At 45.8% G+C, this 17,626-nt stretch overlaps 1 long non-coding RNA gene across 1 annotated transcript in view; it reads right to left on the bottom strand.

The window, feature by feature from the left end:
* LOC119288914 overlaps positions 1-4,576 on the bottom strand; it is a 47,196-nt gene extending 42,620 nt beyond the window's left edge. Inside the window, exons 1-2 of the long non-coding RNA XR_005141346.1 lie at positions 4,512-4,576; positions 4,100-4,170 (exon numbers count right to left, since the gene is read on the bottom strand). This is a non-coding gene — a long non-coding RNA (uncharacterized LOC119288914). The remainder of the gene's footprint in view (positions 1-4,099; positions 4,171-4,511) is intronic.
* Positions 4,577-17,626: the final 13,050 nt, after the last annotated feature.

The raw sequence follows: 17,626 nt of genomic DNA, 5'->3' as shown, positions 1-17,626 counted from the left end.
AGTCACCAGCACGCGTCGCCAGCCGCCGCCTTCGTCCGCCCCGCCGCCCCATGTCTCAGCGCTGCCGCCTGTCTCCCCGCCGGCGAGCATCTCCGCCGGCGCTGCCTCGGCCTCGCCCCGCCGGCGCGCCACCGCGCCGCCTGCGCAGGTCGCTGCCCGCTCCGGTTTCCGCGCCTTGCCGCGCCGCTCCGAGCCGGCGAGCTTTCCTCTCCGGCGAGCTCCTCGACGAGCGCGCCCCCGCCGGCCACCTCTTCTTCTCCGGCGGGTACAGTAACTCCGGCGCGGACATCCTCGAAGTTCGTGCAGCTACAGTGCGAGATCCGGATCTGGATCTGGATCCCCTCGGGTTGACTTTCTCTCCGAAACCCTAATTTCTATGCAATCTTTGACATGCCGTAACTTTGCATCCGTAGCTCCGTTTTGGGCATATAGCATATCAAAATGTTCGTCTCAGAGAGTACATCATTTCATCTCATTGCATCATTTTCATTTGAGCGAAATGCTGTTGGAAGAATGCTATTTGAGATTATTGTCAGATCTGGTGCTCCAATTAGATATTTGTCATTTTTGCCATGTTTATTGTATGCATAATATCCCCCTGAGCTCTTCATGAGTTTTGTTATATGTTTTTCCATCTTTCTAGAGGTGCAACCCATGTATTTTTGTGATGTGTGTGGTGACTAGCACAAGCTTGCAAAGTGGAGCATTCGTTAATGCTGATTTCAGGGACTTAGCATTTCCACTAAGTCCTTGACCTGCTTATCTCATATTGCCATATGTTCTTGTTGTTTCCTAATGATCCGTGCCTCTTTTGAGGATGATCAGTAAGGATGTTTTGTTAATCTTGTAGTGCTCTCTCCATCCATGTCTTTGTTTGCAATTATGGAGCACCCTAGCTTGATTCAATCGAGCTCTACTTTTGTCATTTCGTGAATCTGGGCAGATTGTCTACTTGTTAGCAATTTTGCCGAGGATGTTGTAGTTGATCCGTGCATGCGATGCTATTGTTCTTGCCATGTCTAGTTTGTATTTTGTGTATTCTTGATGGGCGTATGCTTAGATTGTCATGACTTGCTCTTTAGTGAGTGCATCGAGCACGTAAACATGCCTACTTGATATCTGTTTCAGCATGCTCCAGTTTTCACTAAGTCTGAGAACTGATTATGTTTTTGCCATGTTCACATGCTTGCAAATGTATTTTCTGATCCCTTTTGGCTCAAGGTCATTAAGGGACTTTTGTTAAGCTCTTTGAGTAGCTCCATGCCATGCTTTACTTTGCCATATTCAGATCCTGTAGCATATAGGTTTCTTGCTCCAAAATGTGCTATTTGATTTGAGATTCCAGACAAGTGTTAATTTCACTAAGTCTGAGATCTGTTTACCAAATGCATTTTTGCCATGCTTGTTTGAACCTGTTAATGGATGAATTAGCCGTAGCTCAGTGCTAGTCTTTTGTTACGCATCATGAATGGATCCCTGCCATGTATTTTGTTGCCATGTTTGAGTGCTGTAGTATGTTCATCTTGTTGCATTTAGATGGCTACTTGTTGTAAATCACAGACTGGTGTCATATTTGAATTGCTTGCCATTTCCAAACCGTAACTCCGATTCCGGCGTTCTTTAGATTGTTTTCAAGCGATTTCGTCTCACCTTTCCAGTGGCACACTTGGATTTCCAAGTTGAGGCCAGGTTCATGCATTCCTTGTCAAATCATGCATATGCATCGCATACCGCATCCCGCATTTCATATCATGTTCATGTGTTGGTTGTTTACTATGTTGTGTGTTTCTTTCCGGTGTTGCTTCTTCGGGTTGGTTCCGATAACGTTGCGTTGTGAGGATCCGTTCGACTACGTCCGTTTGTCTTCTTCTTGGACTCGTTCTTCTTCCTTGCGGGATCTCAGGCAAGATGACCATACCCTCGAAATCACTTCTATCTTTGCTTGCTAGTTGCTCGCTCTTTCGCTATGCCTATGCTGCGATACCTACCACTTGATTATCATGTCTCGTAAATTGTTGAACCAAGCCTCTAACCCACCTTGTCCTAGCAAATCGTTGTTTGGCTATGTTACCGCTTTGCTCAGCCCCTTCTTATAGCATTGCTAGTTGCAGGTGAAGATTGAAGTTTGTTCCTTGTTGGAACATGGAGATGTTGTTCCTTGTTGGAGCATGTTTTACTTGTTGGGATATCACTATATATATATATATATCATTTAATTAATGCATCTATATACTTGGTAAAGGGTGGAAGGCTCGGCCTTATGCCTGGTGTTTTGTTCCACTCTTGCCGCCCTAGTTTCCGTCATATCGGTGTTATGTTCCCGGATTTTGCGTTCCTTACGCGGTTGGGTAATAATGGGAACCCCTTGACAGTTCGCCTTGAGTAAAACTCTTCCAGCAATGCCCAACATTGGTCTTACCATTCGCCACCTAGCCTTTTCTTTTCCCTTGGGGGTCGCGCGCCCAAGGGTCATCATTATTTTTAACCCCCCCGGGCCAGTGCTCCTCTGAGTGTTGGTCCAACCGAGCGATGTCCGGGGCTACCATGGGCAACTCTGGGCTGGCCTACCCGACGTCTTGCTCATCCGGTGTGCCCTGAGAACGAGATATGTGCAGCTCCTATCGGGATTTGTCGGCTCATCTGGCTGGTGTTGCTAGATTTGTTTTAACTTGTCGAAGTGTCTTGAAGAACCGGGATACCGAGTCTGATCGGAATGTCTCGGGAGGAGGTCTATTCCTTCATTGACCATGAGAGCTTGTCATGGGCTAAGTTGGGACACCCCTGCAGGGATTGAACTTTCGAAAGTCGTGCCCGCGGTTATGGGTAGATGGGAATTTGTTATGTCCGGTTGTACAAAACCTGAAGTTGACTTTAATTAAAATGCATCAACCGCGTGTGTAACCGTGATGGTCTCTTTCCGGCGGAGTCCGAGAAGTGAACACGGTGTTGGAGTTATGTTGACGTAGGTTGTTCTAGGATCACTTCTTGATCATAGTTTATGGATCGTGCTTTGCCTTCTCTTCTCGCTCTCTTTTGCGTATGTTAGCCACCATACATGCTAGTCGCTTGCTGCAGCTCCACCTCATACCTTTACCTTTCTCATAAGCTTAAATAGTCTTGATCGCGAGGGTGCGAGATTGATGAGTCCCCGTGGCTCACAGATACTTCCAAAACCAGCTTGCAGGTGCCGATGAGTCCGTACAGTTGACGCAACCAAGCCAGGAGGAGCTCGATGAAGATCTTGTCCTTGGTGTTGTTTCGTTCTAGTTGGTCAGTAGTGAAGCCCAGTTGGGGTCGATCGGGGACCTTTGTCGCATTCGGGGTTCTTCTTTTATTTTGGTTCCGTAGTCGGACCTTGATTGTATTTGGATGATGTAATGCGTTATTCATGTATTGTGTGAAGTGGCGATTGTAAGCCAACTATGTATCTTTTTCCCTTATGTATTACATGGGTTGTGTGAAGATTACCTCACTTGCGACATAGCTTTCAATGCGGTTATGCCTCTAAGTCGTGCTTCGACACGTGGGAGATATAGCCGCATCGAGGGCGTTACAAAATAGGTCCATAAAGTGATCGGAACGGAATTGTGACCTCTCTGTTTTGATGGTTGCCGAACAAAAATAGAATTCTAAACCAGAATGTTCAGAGACTACTATGCATGCTCCAATTGATACAGTGAGCCCGACATCATGCCCAATTAGAAACGAAGCTCGCATCTGCAGGAAAGACATGATTTTTTAACTTACTTCTGCCTTGTAGTGATGAAACAAACACAAGGCTAATTTAAGTGACTAAGGGCCTCTCTGGGAACTGTCAACCGCAAGTTCCTACTGAGTTCCAAACCGTTGCAGAGCTAGTAGAATTCAGACATGCTCTTCGCTGGTTGAAGTTTGTTTGAAATTAAATCAAGCTAAAGCCAAGCATATGATCAAATGCAGTTTAGGACATAATTTTGATGGATGGCTGCATACTGATAGCGTTCATAGAACTACATTATTTCACAATCTAAATACAAAGACAACATGAACTGGGAGAAATAAATGAGTAGAGCCTGAGCTTTCTAAACACCAATTAGACAATTAGGAGATACAATTATACCTCCTGTCCAGAGGATCCAATCAAGTCAAAAGTCCCAAGGTCCCAAAAAATAATTGTCTTATCAGCTGAACCTGGATAAGTTTTTGGAAAGAACAAAAAGCAAAAGTTACAACTAACCAAGTCTAGATTATATAAATAGTTTTAGGCGAAAGATGTTATTTGGGAACAAATCTCCTGTTCTTGTATAGGTTTTACAATACATTATCATCCAAAATGCCTATGTCCAGCAAGTGAGAATATGATCTTTCAGTCTCAGAATATGAATCTTTCAGACTTGAATCAAACAAGGAGCAAACAGAAACTTCTTCGTGAACTTATGTGTTCATGGATTAGAATAAAAAAGGAAGCAGTAGTCAAAAAAAACAGGGAGCAGAAGTACCTTGTGAGGGGAGTATGGAATAGGCAGTAGTACCTTTCTTGTCAACATAGTGGTCATGGTCAGGAGGGTGTCGGAGATGCTGCTGTAAGTTTTCGCTCCTCTAGTTGTAGGAGGCCGTATCGATGTATCGACGTCCAGCAGTCCACCGGCAACAGGGCAGAGGTGGAGGCCATGACGGCCCTTGTCGGCGAGGATCTAGCCGGCTCCCAGCTCTCCACTATCAATGCCCACCGCAGAAGTGAGCTCTCCTCTATGCTGCAGCCAGAAAAGGGGTGAATCCGAATTGAGCATGCGTGCGCGCGCACACACACAGAGGAGGAGGATTGGGAGGTGCTCGTGTGGGGAGGGGTAGAACTGAGGGAGTTGGCCAGCCGATGGAGAGCGGCAGTGGCAGAAGATGAGGAGAGAGATGAGTTGGGGAAGGTGCGGCGCCGGTGGTGGAAAGTCGCAGGGGTTGGGGCACTTCGGGTAGGGGTGGCCCCGGCGGCAGGGGCCGGCATTGGCGGAGCGCGACGCCGGGGCGGAGGGGCGGGGGGCGGTGGCGGCGGTGCGCGACTGCTTGGTAGGGGTCGGTGGCGCGGCGGCGCACTGAAGGAGGAGATGAGGTACCCGTACCGGTCCAGATTAAGTTGAATAATAGGACTGCGGGTTTCTTTCAGAAAACTCTAGGGGTATTTAGCAAAAGTGCGACGACAGTGAGCGGGCAAAAGCGATAACTTGCCTGGCTCCATCCCAACATTGACGCGATAACTCGCATGGCTCCAGCCCAATATCGACTACGACTCTCTCAAAAAAAACATCGACTACGGTTGGAAATAATTGTCACCAGCGAACGGAGCGGGTTTAGTACCACCTCGTGTATATGTTATAAATTCAAACTAAAAACGTAAAATCACGGAAAGAAGCGTATTGTGACGGTGAACCCACGGAGTCAATCCGTGCTTTATTATTACTAGCAAAAGAGCCCGTGCGTTGCAATGGGGTAACAAAAATTATATTTCATCAGTTATCACAATTGCTCCGTCCCCTCATTGTCATCGACCTATTCATCCTTTCGCCCTTTTGCAAGTTTTATTATGTAGACGAGCTTGTGGTTTTCATCATTGTTGAGGAAATCGTTAACTGGTAGCTGCTCGGTTGGCTGGTGAGTAGGGGATTAATCGGCTAATCGGCAAGTTAATCAGCCATTTAATCAATTAATCAGATGATTTTTGAGTTTATCGGCTACTCGGTGACCCTACGAGTAGGGATTAATCGGCAAGTTAACTGGTTAATCGGATGAATTCTTGAACAGGGGTTTTCATCATCATACTGAGCAAATGCCAGTTAGAAATGAGAGGTGGAGGTCAAGGGCTACTTTAAGTGCCATCTTAATGACTGGAGCCTCGATCTGTTTTACTCGGAGTGCCTTACTCGAATGAATGCAACGTAAAAAATAATCCGTTGAAAGAATTTTTCAGGTATGCATGTATATATATATTTAAAATTTATACACATTTTTTCTCAGGAATTTTTCATATATAACATGTTATATTTTGAGTTAGTGTCTGATAGTTAAATATTTTGAAGAGTATTTTAATCTGTTAGAACGCAATGCCTTCAACGTGGTTGATCCCATGATGATGATCTCGACTACTCCGCTCGCAGCTGACATTGAACCACGCCATCACAAGTGAATGTCTAATACTCCCTCTGGTCCTTTTTACTCTGCATATTAGAATTCTCTGAAGTCAAACTTTACAAAGTTTGACCGTATTTATATGAAAAAATATCAACATCTGTCGTGCTAAAGTTATATAATATGAAACTTTAAGTCATGACACATTTATTGATATTGATTTCAGACTGTGAATGTTGATACTTTTTTCTGTAAAGTTGGTCAAACTTTACGAGGCTTGACTTCAGTCAAATCTTATATGCGAACTAAAAAGGACCGGAAGGAGTACTTTTAAAACTAATCTCCTCAAGTTGGACGTGACAGTCGCCCTTCCCGTTCTACGGCTTACACCTAGTCCATACGCTCGTCCCTCATATACCCACTCACTTTTAAATTGTACATATTGTTTTTCAAAATGCATCAACCTTCCATTTGAAACACAAAAAGACTTTTTAAATCACATGGACCTTTTTAAAGAGCATAAATATTTTTTAAATTATGGATATTTGTATGTATGTGAACACTTTTTAGAATTACATGAACATTTTTTGAGAAAGGGTGAACATTTTTCAATTTATATGAACATTATTTTAATACGTGAAAAAATTTCTTAAAACCACAGTAACAATTTTAAATGCATGAACGATTTTTTAAAATTATATAACATTTTCAATAGGCATATGCATATAAACACATTTTAAATGTGTCACTCATATTAATTGGATTTCAAGTGTGATCAGGTTACACGCAGGTGCCCAAGTTTATTCTCAAAGATTTAGTCATCTTTCCGGCAGCGTCGCATTTTGATTGGACATGCATGTTCATGCCCGGACAGCACCCCATACTTCTTTCCGAGGCTTAGTTAATTTCCTGGTTTCTCTTAAGCGAACCCTCTGTTTATTTATTGATGCCATGGCTTGTTGATTGTGGCAACTCACGTGTATATAAATAGGTGTGATTTGATATCAAAAAGCAATGTGGGACTATGACTTACAATACTGGCCTTATACTTTTTTGCACAAAGACAAATAGCTCAGTTGGTGGCATTCTTAAAAGTTGTTACATCAGCACATCAGGACCAGTTGGCCCATAACACACTGGCGAGGCCCAGCTTGGCGACAGACGTACGAAAATTACCCGGGACCGATCGACGACGTACGTACAGAGAAGCGCTAGCTAGCTGTTGACGTATACGAAACCTATTTTTATTTTAAGCTAACCACTACCCCCACAGGACCAGCTGGCCCATATAACTTTATTTAAGAAATAGGCCCATATCACGTGGATTTAGGCCCAGCTGGGCGACGCAGCAGGGAGACGCAGCAGGGATAACGATTCAAACACCAGAGCTAGTTGGGGACGCAGTAAGATTAATACCACCTTGTCAGATAGAAAAAGATAGATGAGACGGACGGACAAAAAAACTGAAAGCGTAAATTCACGTGAAGAAGCGTATTGTGACGATGAACTCACGGAGTCAATCTGTGCTTTATTATTAGGGATAGATATATAGGGAGGGATTATTATTATTAGGGAGAGAATTTGTCCATACAAATTGTAAAGGCGTATTATGACATGAGAAGAAAACGTATTGTGACGGTGAACCCACGGAATCAATCCATACTTTATTATTAGGGATAGAAGAAAAGATACTAGCAATAGCAAAAAAGCCCGTGCGTTGCAACAGAAAGAAACAACAATGCAAACTTGTGGTGGCCGTGTGACCTTGACGTCTCCATCGATGCCTTTCCAATGGTATAGTTTTCCCGACAGATCACAATATTTTGTTGGGTCCTAGCAAATATGTCATGCGTTGCATTAAGAAAAAAAAATATTATAATCCCATTCCCAACACCTCCCCTACATAGCCCACATCTATTTCAACGTGACACCCCATTTGTTGACGTTTATCCTCTGTTCCACCGTCACCAACGGTACAACAGGTCGTAAGGCATCTAAACATGGTCAATCCCAAGGCGACGAGCTCACCCATCCATTAAACCATACCAATACAAGGAAATGTTTATAACTTAAAAACACATTCCACTTGAGCTAGGCGTGAGGGCGTCCTCAATGAGCTACTCTATGGTGTCCATGTATTGGTAAAGAATACAAAATCTCTTACTTTGCAACATTGACCTCAATAATTGGAGTAGTTGATCAGAAAAAGTGAAATATTATTATTTGCAAAAAAATCTAAATTGTTAACAAATCACTTAATGAAATACACATTTCCATCTATTAATCGAATATAAAGGATACAAAAATCACACTCATTATTTAATATCTTTTTTTACGGGAACTCATTATTTAATATCACTCATTAAGCTTTCAATTTGCGCGTACATGCATAATTGTATGCCATTTGAGCGTGATAGGTATGAAGGCTCCTGTTGTTTTTTTCCTTCTAAACACCAACTTGACTCAGACTCAGACAACACACACATTCACATGAGGACACGGCAACAGAATAGCTCGGCCATGCATGGCCATAATTTAAGCATCTCTGCTTCTTTTTTATGGGAGGTCTGCTGTTTGATCTACTACATAAAGACGTAGAACAGGGCATTGTAATGGGAAAGAGAAGATGTTTAAACGCCAATGTGTCACATGTTAATGAAAGAAGCCTATTAGTGTCCACAAGCCGTGTTAAATTATTATTTTTGCGAACTCAAAACCTTGTATTACTCAATCATGGTCTCATTACAATCATCAGCAACTACCTCCAACACTTCAGGAGGACCCGACCCTGACCAAGTCATAGTCCTATTATTTAGGCGACCAAAAGAAGCTAGCAAGTCGCTTGCCTTATTCCAAGAACGAGCGACGTGAGTAATACAAGTTTGATGAAGACTTAACAAATTTCTGATCTCACTAACTAAAGACGAGTAGATCGAACGATCAATATCACCACATGTGATCATGGCCACCGCAACAGAAGAATCAAGCTCAACTTGTATCGGCAATGTAGTTCGTTGGACCGAAGCAGTCAGGCCCTCCAGGCAAGCGCGAAGTTCAGCCTCCAACACATCCCGGCATACCCGTATCGCCCTGCATGCAGAAAAGATGATACCTCCTGACTCATCTCTTAAGATCATGCCTGCCCCAGCATCTTCACATGACACAAAAGCTCCGTCCGTATTCAGTTTTGTCCACCCCTGCTTCGGTTTTTCCCAACGAGGTAGCTTAGCCTTTACAGCAGCCGTTTGAAGATCCATCATCATACTGGCTTTCCCTTTCACCGAGTCCACCCCTTTATCGTTCTTAATGGCCATCAGAGAGTGAAGGTAACTCTGTAGGAAACGGACCGATACTTCCATCTGCGGTGCCGGTTTATGATGCACCACCTCATTGCGTATGTACCAACTTCTCCAGAACACAAGGAGAATCATACACCTCTCAATATCACTCATAGGCGCGAGAACTTGCAGTAGCCACTCCCTACCACAATTAACAATTGACTGTAGCTGAGGTAATCTCCAGACTTTGGCCATTCTCAAATAAAGATCCCTCCCCAATTGGCAACACACGAACGGGTGAAAATTATCTTCCGTGTCTACTCCACAAATCGGGCAAACATTTGTGGTCTCCAGACCAATCTTATGCTTATTTTTCCATGTTGGCAGTCCATCCGTCGCAACCCTCCATGCAAAATTTGCCACTGTTGGCGGAGCACCACACCTCCAGATGAACTTCCAGCATCTTCTTGCCCCAGTCGGCGACGAACTAGAAGATACTGTATTGGACCTGTGAATCTCGTCGAACGCAAAGTGGTATGCACTCTTCACAGAGAAAACACCCATCTTGTCCGGCCACCATGCAAGAATATCCTCGCCACGCCTAGGTGAAACCCTGATCTTCAAAATCTCCATCACATCTGCTGGCATGAAATATTGGTTCAGAGTTTGAACTTTCCATGTCCCATTATCATTCAAAAGATCAGAAACATATCTAATGCGACATACACCCTGCCTCGTGATCGGTTCGTAAGAGAAAGGCCTCGGTATCCAACTATCACGCCACACCCGAATGCTTCTCCCATCACCTATTCTCCAAATCAAGCCTTTCTTTAACAGATCCAAACCATGGCTAATAGCCTGCCATGAAGATGAAGCATTACCAGTAAACACCGTGTCTTCTAACCTACCCGCCGGGTAGTATTTAGATTTGAGCAGACGGGCACACAAGCTATCCGGCCTTGTGATCAACCTCCACGCTTGGCGAGCTAGCAAGGCTTGGTTGAATAAACGAAAATCTCGGAAACCTATTCCACCTCTATCCTTTGGTTGCATTAGATAGTCCCACCCCTTCCAATGCACCTTCCTCTTCCCCTTCTCCGATCCCCAATAAAAGTTCCTCACCATTCTTGTGAGATCATCGCACACCGAGAACGGGAGCTTAAACACTCCCATTATATATGTGGGTAAAGCTTGGGCGACCGATTTTATGAGTACTTCCCTCCCCGGCTGCGCCAAAAATCCATCTCCCCACTGGACAAGCCTTTTTGTAAGGCTTGTCTGAAGATTCTGAAACTTCCCTTTAGACATGCGACCCTCGGGTGTGGGAAGACCCAAGTACTTCTCCTCAAAAACCATGCTTTTGACATTGAGAACATCCCTGACCTGCTCTTGAAAGGGAGCCGGGCAAGATTCTCCAAAAAAATAGAGCACTTATCATAATTCAAGCTTTGCCCCGTGGCCATACTATAAAGATCCAAAGATGCTTTAACCTGCTCCGCTTGATCCCTCGACGCCTGAAAGAACAACATGGTATCATCTGCAAACAACAAGTGGGATATGCCTGGAGCTCTCCTACAAATTTTCACGGGAACAATATCGCCGGACTGCACCTTTCTTTTCAAAATAGCTGAAAGTCCATCTGCCACAAATAAGAATAAAAATGGAGAGAGAGGGTCTCCTTGCCGTAGCCCACACGACGGTGCAAATGAATCCAGAAGAGTTCCATTTAATTTAACTGAATACCTCACCGATGTGACACACGTCATTATCCAATCAATCCATCTGTGAGAGAACCCTAACCTTTGCATCACCTGCTTCAAGAAAGCCCAATCAACTCTATCATAAGCTTTTGACAAGTCCAGCTTATATGCACAAAAACTCCTTGAGGGATCCTTCTCCTGTTTAATATAATGCAAACACTCGAAGGCTACCAGAGCATTGTCAGTAATCATCCTGCCTGGTATGAAAGCACTTTGCTCCACCGAAATTATGTCATCTAACAAAGGTCTTAACATGTTAACAAGGCACTTGGAAATTACCTTGTATGTGACATTACACAAACTTATTGGCCTATAGTCAGACATCCTTACGGGATTAGATATTTTTGGAATGAGCACAATTGATGTATCATTAACCCCCTCTGGCATAACACCAGAATCAAAAAACTCTCTGACCGCAGCCAACACTCCCTCCTTTACCGTACTCCAATTCCGCTGAAAGAAACGCGCGGGAAACCCATCCGGCCCTGGTGCCTTCAAATGCCCAATTTGAAACAATGCATCAGAGATCTCCTTATCCGTAAGCGGCGCGCATAACTTGTCATTATCAGCCGGCGTCACCACACGTTCAAACAAGCTTACTACTTCAGATGCATTCAAAGTAGTGTCAGCAGCAAAAATATTGTGGAAATACTCATTAGCAACATTGCTCATCGCTGCAAACTCGGTATGTACGGTACCAATACTGTCCATCAATTCCCTGATCTTATTCTTCCTCGCTCTCCACACTGCTTTACTCTGAAAGTACTTTGTATTGCGATCTCCCTCCTTCAACCATGAAATCCTTGACCTCTACATCCACAACATCTCCTCCTAGTACAACAATTCATTCATTTTATCCATCACACTCCTTATTTCTTCCCTGTCCGCATTCATGTGCATCAGCTCCTCTAATTGGCTTCTAGACCGCGCAAGTTCTTTAGTTACATTACCGAATTTTCTGCTCCATGAACCCAACGCAGTCATTGTTTTTAACAGAGCCTCTCTCAATTCCGAGAGGTTATGAATCTCCCCTACAGCAGTCCATGCTTCCTCCACCACCTTTGGCAACGCCGAGTCCCGTTCCCAAAAAACCTCATACCTGCGGTTTCTTTATCTCACCGGACCCTGGTCCGGTTCCCCCTTAAGGAAAACCACAAGGTGATCGGAACATGGGGACGGTATATGCTCAACCGTAGCGAAAGCGAACAGATTTCGCCAATCATTAGTAGCCACTGCCTGGTCAAGTCTCACCTTGACATTTGTCGATCGCCCTCGTCTGTTATCATATGTGAAAGGAAGGCCAGTGAACCCCAGATCTACTAATTCACATACCTCCAGTGTATCCATGAACGCTACCATCTGTGCTTCCGCCCTTGGTGTGACCGAAAGGTGCTCAAAATCCCACATAGCTTCGTTAAAATCACCAATTACTAACCAAGGCATATTATTAGCTGTTTTCATGTCCCTTAACTTCGACCACATTAAGTGTCTATTTTCCACACGTGGTTCTCCATAAACAAAGGTGGCTCTCCACTCTGGCGCTCCTTCACGCACCCTGATAACAGTATCAATGAACCTGTCACCCTTGTCCAGTACATTCACCACACATTCTTCTCTCCAATATAGTGCCAAACCACCACTCAGGCCATTGCTATCCACTCCACAAAAACCCTTCAGACCAAGCTTTGCACGGATCCTTTTCATCTTCTCCTCCTTTTATCTTGTTTCACACAAAAACACCACCATGGGGGAATGCGACTTACACAACGTCGCTAGCTCACGAACTGTCCGGGTGTTCCCCCTTCCCCGGCAGTTCCAACTTAGGCAATTCATTGGACTCCGCGGTCCTCCTCTCCGGAGGCCGCCTGCGTAATTGTGTCCATATCAGCACCCTCACTCTCCTCACCTCCTGTATTCCCATGCTTCCTCCTCTTCACTATTGGATTTTTGCCCGGAGTACTTTTAGGGTCCACCGGGATCCCTTCACCATTGGTTCCTCCAAACTCCAAACGAAGGACCGCGTCGGCCACCTTCCCACCCGCGTTCTGCACCCCCTGACCCCTTGTATTGACCACCCCATCCTCATCCACCAGCCTCTTCTTCGCTGTACGTACCTCCGCCGCCTTCATCATCTTAAACTGCATGATATCCATCCCCATAGACAGCTCCAGCCCCCCCTCTTTCTGCGAAACCACCTCCTCCTTTTCCTCCCCAACATCAGCCCTACTTCCTCTAGCTTCGCCTCCTCTACCACCCCTTCTTCCTCCTCGCCCCCCACCCTGCAGGGCCAGCACCTCCTCTACCTCCAACACTCCCACCGCCTCTGCCCCCACGACCACCGGAACCCACTGGTTTGCTGACCTAATGAAGCCAATCCCCCCATTCACAAAGTGCACTATCATGTACCCCATCACCACATTCTTCCACAACATGACCCATACGTCCACAGAAAAAGCAAAAATCTGGGAGTTTCTCATAAAACACCGAGTACCTCCTCCTCTCCTTCAATGTAATATGCACAAACCTTACTAATGGTAATGTTACGTTGACGAACACCCGAACCCGCAAAAAGTTTGATGGGTTAATCCTCCCTTCATTCACCATGACTGTAAACGGAGGTTCTCCTACATTCTTTGCAACCTTCTCTGCCAACTCCTTCTTCCTCGTCAAACCGTCCGGCAATCCTTTAATCCTAGCCCACAATGGATACATGTTCAAATCATACTCTTCTACATCTGAAAATCCATCATACTCCATTAAAACCACCGGATCCCTTCTAAACTTCCATGGCCCCCCCTCCATTACTCTCTTCCAATCACCCAAGCAATGGCATTGAGCCGGAAACAAGTTGGGGCCTTTGATGTTGAAAGTCACCCCCTGCGCACACGCCCATGCGTTCCTCATGGAATTAAGCATAGAAGCGTGACTAAACAGCCGCAGTGTGTGAACCCTAAAGAGTGCCATCCAACGAACATCCTTGATCAAATCCTCAAACTCCCCAGAAAGATCCAGATCTTCTTCCTCCTCCCCTTGCAACTTGAGGTTCTCAAACGCACCATCTAGATCTTCATCTGCCCTGTATTGCTCCCAATCTGCATCCTCATCATCCTTCTGAACGTCAGAAACCTTCCCGTCAAACGCCTTCGATGCATCCTCCTCACCCTTCTTGTTTCCTAGGCCCAAACCGGCGCCCGAAGATGGATCTTCAACCCTAGCTTCCGCTACTACTGGTATCTCCATCCCTCCGCGCCCCTCCAGACTACTCGGATCCCCCATGCAATCGTCGGAGCCCGCTCCCAGCTGTCCCTCGTCGTCCTTCTCTCGAGAAAACGCCGTCGATCGGTGGGAATCAACGTAATTTTGGTGTACCTCGGCGGCGCCGCCGAGGGAAAGGTTGGACCCTAGGGAAACCCTAGGGGAAAGGTTATTATTACAAGCCGTGTTAATTTGCCGTTCATGAGAACTGCAAGTACACATCACTAATTCCTCCAGCCTGTTCGTCGCTGCTACCACAATCGTCTACTTATCCTCTGAACCCCGCCGCCCCGGCAACGCCACCTTTGCCTCCCGCTGTGTTGTCTTGGCCGCTGCCGCCGGGCACGAGACGGTTGGAGTGCGGATGCAGTCCGTGGAGGTGTCTTACATGCGAAATCATTGTCCTCCTACGGCGCGACCTGACCGGGAAGGACAGGCGTGCGCAGTCGTGGCCACACATGATGCCCAGCGTTGTACGATATCTCGTTCGACCAGTGCATCGGCTGGCGACGTTCATCGCGGACCGGGACCATGCAGGCATGGCACGACGGCGGACCGTCTATTGGCGAGGCAGATGGAGGGCATCTTGCTCATGGTCCATCGGATAGTATGACGGCGGTCCGGCTGTCGGCTAGGAGGAGGGAGATCCTCGGGGAAATATCTAGTACTCCCACCCCTAGGGTGCTCCCCGTGCTCCAAACTCGGTAGCACATTTTAAAATGCTCAAAAAATTCTGAAAAAAATCTAGCACATTGACACAACATCAATGTATGTTGTTAAAAAAATTCAAATCAAAATTCGAAACATTGCTCGAGATACAAAAATGACAAAATGGATATCAATGAGATAATGGGCCTAATCCAAGGCCCAACTTAAGTTGCGTACTATTTACTGTCGAATTTTTCATTTATGTTTCTGAAGCTACGTTTCGGATTTTGATATCAATTTTTTTGACAACATACTTTGATATTGTGTCAATGTGTTGGATTTGTTTTAGAATTTTTCGAACATTTAAAAATGTGCTACAGAATTTTGAAGCACCGGGAGCACCCTAGGGGTGGGAGTACCAGATATTTCGCCGGAGATCCTCAGGCTCCTCGACTTTTTGCTGATGGCGACATAATGGATGACATCGGTGAGTTCCTATGGCACCTATCATTGCCGGCACGGCCGTCTGTTGCTGCACCGCCTTCACATATCCAGGCCTCCGTCTCTGCCTATTTATGGGAGGAATTGGGAAGTCGGCCAGGGATATCGGTGTTCGAGGCAGAAATCACAGATTTGACCTGAGGCAGAAATCAAATCACAAACTGACCTGTTCAGGAAAAAATTTCACTCTGCTGACCCTTTGGTGTGGCGCCCGACATCTGGGCGCCGCACCCTACTGTGCAGCGCCTTCCCCTTAGGCGTCGCACATCCTGCCAGCGTGGCAGCCCTGGTCCAGTTGCGGCCCCACACGCACCTGTGCAGCGCCTAAGAGCTAGGCGCCACACTTTGACGTGCAGCGCCTAGCCCTTGGGCGCTGCACAGTGACTTAAGCGCGGTCGCCCAGCCCGACCAGGCAGTTCTTCATCTCTCCGCTCTCTGTACAGAGAGCAGCGGTGGCGGCGGCGCCCCCATCTAATCCCCCCACATCCCTCTCAGATCTGAAGATTTGATCCGTGGATTCGATCCCCAATCCATCCTACTAGGTAAACTCTTCCCTTCTCTTTCTTTTGCTCCGTAAATTTGTTGCCATTCTAGAGATTTGTCCGTGATTTGATGGAACCCTTGATTTGTTTGGTTTGCTCGATTTAGGATGTGTATTCATATTGGTAGTACCGTAGTGTTATTTATTAGTTCACAATATATGATTCTTGTTGTTGGAACCCTAGATTGTTTAGTTTTTTTAGATATATATGAGATGCATATTTTTGTTTAGTTTATTTGAGATGAAGATGAACTTTTATATGTTTACTGTTTGAAATTGTAAGGATGGTTTGGCTTCTGGACGATGTCTACGACGTGCAATACCGGGCCTACATGATGCGCGAGAAGGATAAGGTAATAATGAGTAATCTAAATATTTTGCAAATTTGCCTTTAGTTGAAATTTACATGCCCTAAGATTTGTCATTACTTGTTTTTTGCAGAAGCTTGAACCTCTGAAGATTCGGTATCACGGGGTCTCTGGTCCTGCCATGCCTTAGGATGAGCGGTACACACCGTACATCAAGCAGGCAGGACTACTCCCGTGGATTCTGTTGGTCAGCCGGTCCACGCCGAATCTGAACGCTCCACTGGTGTCCGCTCTTGTTGATCGGTGGAGGCCAGAGACCCACAGTTTCCATCTTCGGACCGGGGAGATGACCGTGACGCTCGAGGATGTCTCGTTGATCACCGGTCTTGCTATCGACGGGAGGCCTCTATGTATGAGCACCGATTCTGATGGGTGGCGCGAGCAGATGATTTCTCTTATCGGTATGGCTCCTACCGAGGCTGAGGATGATGTAGAGGAGGGAGAAGAGAAGAAGAAGAGGGAAAGGAAGGCAGCCGGAGCTGCTTTCACGTGGATGCAAAATAACTTTGCGACGTGCCCTCCGGATGCAACTGATGATGTGATCCAGACACATGCTCGTGTGTATATGTGGTACATTGTGTCGAGGACTTTGTTTCCTGACTCCACTGGCAAGAACGCTCCATGGATGTGGCTGAAGGCGTTGACCGTCTTCGATAGCAAATGGAGCTGGGGTTCAGCGACTCTTGCCTACTTGTACCGACGGGTAGTTGGTCTGTTTTGTGATCAACTCATTTATTCATTAGCAATGCAAGCTTGCTGTCAAGTTAACATTGTTTTTCTTTCATATGTAGCTGGATGATGCGTGTTGCAGGATCACACCTAGTGCAGGCATTAGTGGTAATCTGCTTCTACTTTCTGTATGGAGCTGGGAGCGTCTGCCTGTTGGACGCCCGAAGAGCGTCAGGTTTGATCCTTGGTATGCAGATGAACATGACAAATTACGGTGCCCCACGTGGGCTTACAAGTGGGATATCGTTTCCGAGATGACGAACGATGTCAATCTCATGTACCAAAAGTACATTGCCGAGTTGGACACGATTACGCCTGAGCAGGTAAGGAGGTCATTACTTTAGTCCTTTCTCATGCTTGCTTGAAAAATAGTTATCAAATTTGCATTGTTGCCCTGTTTCATAGGTGGAATGGCAGCCATATGGCGTGGGTGAGAGCTTGGGGTACACT

The sequence above is a fragment of the Triticum dicoccoides genome, chromosome 4A, assembly GCF_002162155.2.
Source record: "Triticum dicoccoides isolate Atlit2015 ecotype Zavitan chromosome 4A, WEW_v2.0, whole genome shotgun sequence".
In the NCBI taxonomy this organism is placed as follows: domain Eukaryota; kingdom Viridiplantae; phylum Streptophyta; class Magnoliopsida; order Poales; family Poaceae; genus Triticum; species Triticum dicoccoides.
The sequence above is the reverse complement of the archived record's forward strand: the minus strand, read 5'-3'. Positions and strand labels throughout refer to the sequence as shown.